The sequence below is a fragment of the Pinus tabuliformis genome, chromosome 5_2, assembly GCF_031772625.1.
Source record: "Pinus tabuliformis cultivar Carrire ecotype Pingquan chromosome 5_2, CPIR1, whole genome shotgun sequence".
In the NCBI taxonomy this organism is placed as follows: domain Eukaryota; kingdom Viridiplantae; phylum Streptophyta; class Pinopsida; order Pinales; family Pinaceae; genus Pinus; species Pinus tabuliformis.
Genome location: NC_142306.1, coordinates 473,206,083 through 473,212,940, shown reverse-complemented (window position 1 = coordinate 473,212,940; position 6,858 = coordinate 473,206,083).

The following is a 6,858-nucleotide window of genomic DNA, read 5'->3' as shown; positions in this document are numbered from 1 at the left end:
TACTGAGAAACTGCAAGAAGCCTATGACTTCAAAAACAAATACCCTAAGTGAAAACATCTTGATGAAATAATATGAAAACTGAAATGTGTTGAACAAGATGAACAAAAAAAAATGGCGAATTTGAGCGAAATATGCATTGGGGTTTGGAATATTCTTATCCATAGGATGCTTCTAGAAGTTTCCCAAGGCTATCCACTCCTTTGGGCTAGAAATTGGATGAGGAAGGAAGTTAAGGAACATCAATCCCTTTATCCCTTCCTCCATGGAACTAAAACCTACGTTTGGGAGGGCATTCATTGTCACCATTTATGGCATAACTTCCTTCATTTACCTATAAAAAGACCACTCGTCTAAGTGATCAGGGAATGTAAATCATTAAATTATAGGTAGATGTTGTTAGTATGGTACTTGAGTTGGTTTCAAGTATTATAATGATGTCAAAATGTCTTGCTTGTTATGAGGAGAGGATGGGATTGAACTGGAGGAGTGGCACTAAATGAAGCAAATTGTGTTGTAAATCTTCCTTTTACTAATAAAGTGTTCAAATATTTTTCCATATGTTTGTATTTTTTATTGATGCTTTCATATGTGTATTATGCACTTGATTCCATTTTATGTTTAATCAATAGATCATTATCATATGCTTTGATTGGTTTTTGTCTTCTGTCTGTGTGCAACTTTTCAAGCGGATTAAGTATGGAAAGGACCAACATAATTGGTCAAGGGAGATAAGGAGTAAGCGAAAGCTTCAGGTAGGCTTCTTTACTGTCTTATTTAATCTGTTGGTTATAGAAAAAGTAGAGAATGCTTTGCACTGTTGTTCTAGACTTAGCTACTAGTCTAGGGGTTTAGGCGTTTATCCATAGACACTAAAACTTCCCAAAAAAATGTGTATTTTGTGGGGATTTCATAAGGGAGAAGAGCTTCAAGCAGTTTTGTTGTCGCAGGGAAAATTTTCAAAATATGGATACAAAATTTGTATGCACATAAAAATGCATGAGAAAGACCTTAAATTTCCTACATGGAATTAACAACTTCGCTATGGCATGCAATAGCCATATATTTTCACAAGGGTTTCATTCCCAAACTAAATTGTTGACATATTTATACAAGAGGAAAGTTTTTTTCCCTTTTCTTTTGCAATGAAGTGTGGTAACAAAGGGAAAAATAAACTTAAACTTCATGAGGAGAGGGACATGATATTCTTTATAATTTTCATGTATATGAAATGATAGAAAAAGAAATGATGGCCACAGGGTGATTGAGGAGTTGATTGATAGAAACTAGCAAGTAGAGGTAAGAAAACTAACCATAAAAAAAACACAATGAACTATAAAACTAGCCATACACTTACCTATGCAATGCTAGAAGTAAAAAACAGTACCTCCCATGGCTTCACTCTAAGCCAATACTCCAGCTCTTGTAGCTAGAATGCTTCTAGTGGTAAAAACCTTATGTAAAAATCAATTTCCATACAAGGGTGTAAAACAATTTTTTTCTCAAAGTTGAATAATGAACAAAAAATGAAATGGGAAGGCATTGTAAGGTTTTCCATAGTGGTGCTTTAAAATCACCAAATGGATTGTGTTATCCAATGTGACGCATTAAATATTGAACATAAACTTTTCCCATATAACTAAAAACAAACACAATTCCAGTTCAACATATATGTGTGCCAATTTCTAAGAAAAACAAGAAGCCAATAGGCATATCACCCAATACAACCATTATTTTCATGACACAACACAATTAAAATCCAATTCAATATGAAAAGGTCAACACCATAGAAATAATATTACAACACAAAGGTTAACACTATAACAATAAGTTATATGTTATCATGGAAATACCAATATCATGCATAATACAAACTAGTTGTAATGTATATAACAGCTAATGTTTAAACATGTATCAACCAATAATTTTAACATCCAAAGTTCCTTAGAGTGGACTTAGCATTATATATCTATTTATCTATATATATATATATATATATATATATATATATATATATATATATATATATATATATATATATATATATATATATATATATATATATATATATATATATATATATATATATAACCATTGTGCTTGTCATCCTTTGGGTATTGCATGATGTAAGAACCCAAAATTTTTACTAGAACCATAATAAATGACCATATATCAATGACATTAGAATTGAAGGCCTATACCATAACTGAGTCAATATATCATAATTGCAGGCATGATAATTATTTGTAATGTGAGAAAAATGAAAAACATGAAATGTAGGTGATGCATATGGACAAATTCATGTAAAAAATGTATGGTCCTCCCCTTCTGGTCACGAAAATGAAAAACATTGAGAAGAGAGGGTCACTAGTAGTCAAATTGAGGGATGACTAAGCACGACAGAGGCAAGCAAAATTTGTAGCATATTACAAAATTAAAGGATCAAAATTGGGTCTCTATTGGGTGTGGAATGCCCCCAAGGCACGTTTTTGGGCTTAAATCCCAAGTTTTGATTAAGTCCATTATAAAAACTCTGCGATTTATGGGCACGGAGCATGAAGTCATAATAGAGTCACAGGTTTGTTCTCCCTTCGTTTTGTAATGTAATGCCAACTTGAAAGATCTACCCATGGCCCGCGGACCATGGGATTGTATAATAGAGCGAGGCTCTAAGTGTAGAGAAAATTATCTAAGCATGATGAGTCTAAGGGATTGATGAAGCATTGATTCAAGGATAAATTATGTCTTTGGGTCGTAGAGTAGGAGAAGGCTCTACAGCTGAGTGCGCAGAGGCCTAGTAGTCTGTAGCTAAGTGCGCGGACCCCTACAGTTGAGTGCGCAGGGCAGGTCAAGTCTGTAACCGTGGGAAGAATTAATAAAAGAGAAGTTATACCCTATTTATGTGTATCTTTTCCTATTTTATGTATTATTGGGTATGAATTACAAGTTTACTGTTTAGTTGTCGCGCAAACTCATATGAATGTGTTGTATAAATAAATATAACATAAGGCATCCATTTACGCGAAGATAACTAACTGCTCTAAGAAGATAAGTAAGATCTCGTGTATGACTTAGGGAAGTAGTGAAGAGTGCTACTCTAGCAGCGTGGAAGCCCCAAAATCCCTTGTCAGGGTTGTGCGAAGGCGAATATATTAGGGTGTGAAGGCCAAGGAAGTGCACGAAGTAACCTATGGGAAGGGACTAATAGTTGGACCAAATCAAACCTTCAGACATCTCAAGGGTGCAAAAACCTGGTTCTAGCACCTCCCCCATACTACTTCGGGTGAGACCTTAATCCATGACCCGCGAAATGTTGCCGAAAGGGCTAGTAGTAAAGGGATTTGTTTGGCTAATTAACTCTGAACCTAGGTCAGCCCTAATAAGCCAACAAATGGTTTTGTTGTTGGGACCAAGATCTGCATAGAGATGTCTAATGTCATATCACTGGAATCTAACTAAGAAATGAATTGAGGATTGGTTGGATAGGAAGATTCATGAGTTTGTGGTGCAAGAGAACAGAAATCTGTGACTATCAAACGAAGAGTGGTTGGATTGTTATCTGTACATAGAGATCCATGAAATTTTCTTCGCATCTTTCCCTACCAAGCTATACGAGTGGATCATGAAGCTAACAAATAGCCAAGGAAGGTGCAAGCTTGACAGACCTATTGTGTGGACTCCAAAATTGGTGCGTAGATTGGAAGCATCAGAGGATAAGATCACGCGAGCTATTGATCACTGGCTCGATTGAATTATAGGAGGATTCATTACTGAGTTTGCAGTAGATACTTCAGTCAGCTATAGCAAGGTAGAGTGATGCTTCCTCAAAGGACCACGAGGTAAGTATGTTAATTATTTGATCACTTGGATTAAGATGCTACTGTGTGAAAATCAGGTTATGAAAATACATTAATGTTTGGGGCTACGTGGAGTGGGAGAATTTATAGAAATGAAGGTAGTGCATAACTAGAAACTAGCCCCTTGATTTCACCTCTGCGAGGAGATGAGGAAGAGCTCACGAAGGTCTCACCAAGAAGTGCGATCAATTTGATAAGGCATAGGACTCCACGCATGCCACCCCCACCCACACCACCACCAGTTTCATCATCTTCACCCCCATCTTCACCCATACCACCTTGGCCACCACTGCGAGTCAATATGGCAAGCGCAATAAAGTCGCCAGTGTTTAAGGGAGTAGTAAATGAAGATCCGAACCAGTTTTGGTTTGTGATAAAAGTTGTATGGGAAGCATAGGGAGTTACAGATAACAATATAAAGAAGGAAATATTGGTTAGTGCTCTGCAGGATCACGCGTTGACCTGGTACATTAAGCATTCTAATGACAAGCTGAATGCGAGGATCACAGACATCCAAACTGCACTGAACTGGGAATTTAGCAGGCCGAAGTCAGAGGCGCAGTCGATCATTGGGTTCAAGGAGATCATGATGCTACCAAGCGAGACCCATTAGGAGTTGGATCAAAGACTGAAGTGCACAATTCGCGAAGCTAACATGACTTTGATGGATGGACAACACTGTGAATGATTAGTAGCATCGTTAACACTACATTTAAGGAACACACTGTCACAACAGAGGATAAAAACTTAGGCCAAAGCCTTGGAGATCATGATGAGACTGCATGAGACCTTGATACAGGATCCTAATAGGGGAATTCAATAGATTAAAGTGCAATCGAAAAACTTGTGCCTTGAGATGCGGAGTCTGAAACAAGATAAGGCATCTCGCCCAGAGGTGTGCGACAAAGTATGGTGTGTTAAATGTAAGGGTTAGGGTCATGAAAATGACTACTGTCTAGTGTTCACGAATTACCTCGTAGGAGGAGGACCAATGTCGTTGAGACTAGAGACACAAGCAGGACCTAGTGCGATGCCTACTTTATGGTGTGCGATTTTTCAAATAGGAGGAAAGCATGCTATGAAAAACTGCCATTTATTACAGAAGTACACATAGAATTCGCAACAGTTGTTCTATAATTTCTATAGATCAGTAGGACATGATAAGCACACCTACAGAAGCTATAAACTAATTATGGATAGGACTCCCACCTACAAAATTCAGGAAGAAACGGGCCCCCTAACCAGAATGCAGGGATGGCGCGAACCGGATTTCAGGGGCGCGGATGAGGCCGAGGTGGAGGAGGACCTACAAGGGGTCACAGACAGCTGATATGTTACAATTGTGGAGGGCTAGGACATTATGCCCATGATTGTACAAATCTGACGTGTCCATCATGCTTGTATTATACATTTTTTAATCATGAGATGGAGGATTGTTCCACACTGATAGTGCGGTTGCGTGACAAGGGAGCGCTCCAACCTCCCCCGACTCAGAACCTTCAAATGATGAGGTCTGAGCCGCACGAGGAAGACCCTAATGTGAATATTTTCCTCCAAAGTGGAATTACAACAGGGGATGACAAAGGAAAGTAGCCTTAAGAGAGTACTTGGGTTTGCAAGGATACGATGAAAGAACTAGATTTTGATTTGGAACGCATTAAGGAAACCTTCATGGAAGCCAAGAAGAGCTTCGTTGATGCCTCCACATCAAGAAGCAAAGACAGACCGGAGCCAGAAATGGACCTATTGATGCTCACAATGTTCTTGGAAACATGCATGAAGCTGTTGCGCGATAGCAAGGCTATAAAGGGACTACAAGAACTCATTAATAGATGCACTGGGACCGTGCTAGGAGAACCACACTTAGTCTGGAAGATTGGAAAGCACGCGACAAGGATAGGAAGAGAGATGATATTGACCATGTAGATTGGGGAATATGAGATGGACCAAGTTATTCTGGACCTAGGATTAGACATGAACGTTGTGCCAAAGAAAACATGGGAGTGCATGGGAAGGCCTATGTTGTAATGGTCTCTTATCCAACTATGAATGGAAAACCAACAAAACATCCTACCTATGGGAAGATTGTAGGGAATCACCATAGATATTGAAGGGGAAAGCACACTTTCATGTTTTGAAGTGATAGAGATTGTTGGCGACAATAATTCCTAGCCTGAGTTATTAGTAATCGATTGGGCCACTAACATGAATGGGGTGATAAATCTGAAGAAGCGCAAGATGATTTTTGAGAAAATGTCTCTACTCATAGTTTTACCTTTGGACCCTACAGAAGGATCACGCTACATGGAGCCAGTGCACGACTATGACGGTGACAATGACTTGGACTGCATATACAAGATAACCATGCGAGAGCAAGATTGGGTAAATCCAACCACGGATGGACGATTCTCATGGGAGCGCGAAAGCTCCTATACATCAAATTCTGCTGAGGAGATAGAGCGATGGCAAAACTGGCTACATGAGGTAACCATGTTGAACTGTAACATGATGATGAGATCACTATGTTGCGTATCAGTGAAGGTAAGGAATCTGCCTATGTATGATGGGTTACGTGAGGTAAATGACTTCCTGAATAGATTCGAAAGAGAAGTTCCAGGACATCAACGTTTCGAGGCTTTGAAATGGGTACTGCATGGTATGCCCACGAGGTGGTGGGGTACGCACCAAGGAAGCTTTGAGGACTAGCACGAATGTAGGATAATGATGCGCATATGGTTTAGGAAGCCTCAAATGTGATTAACAGACAAGATTGTCAGGTGAAACGATCCATGCACACACCTATCCACATGGATACATGCATATGTTACAAAACTTGCGCAGATGCACACAGACTTCATGTTAGGAGACACAATCAGTAAGCATGTGTGGGCGAGGAACTTGCACGAATGACCCCTTAGGATGGAACAATAGAGTATGGGAGGAACAAGTGGGTAGAAAGCTATCCACGCAAACGCCTTTAACGAAGTATGTGAAGCCCTGAAC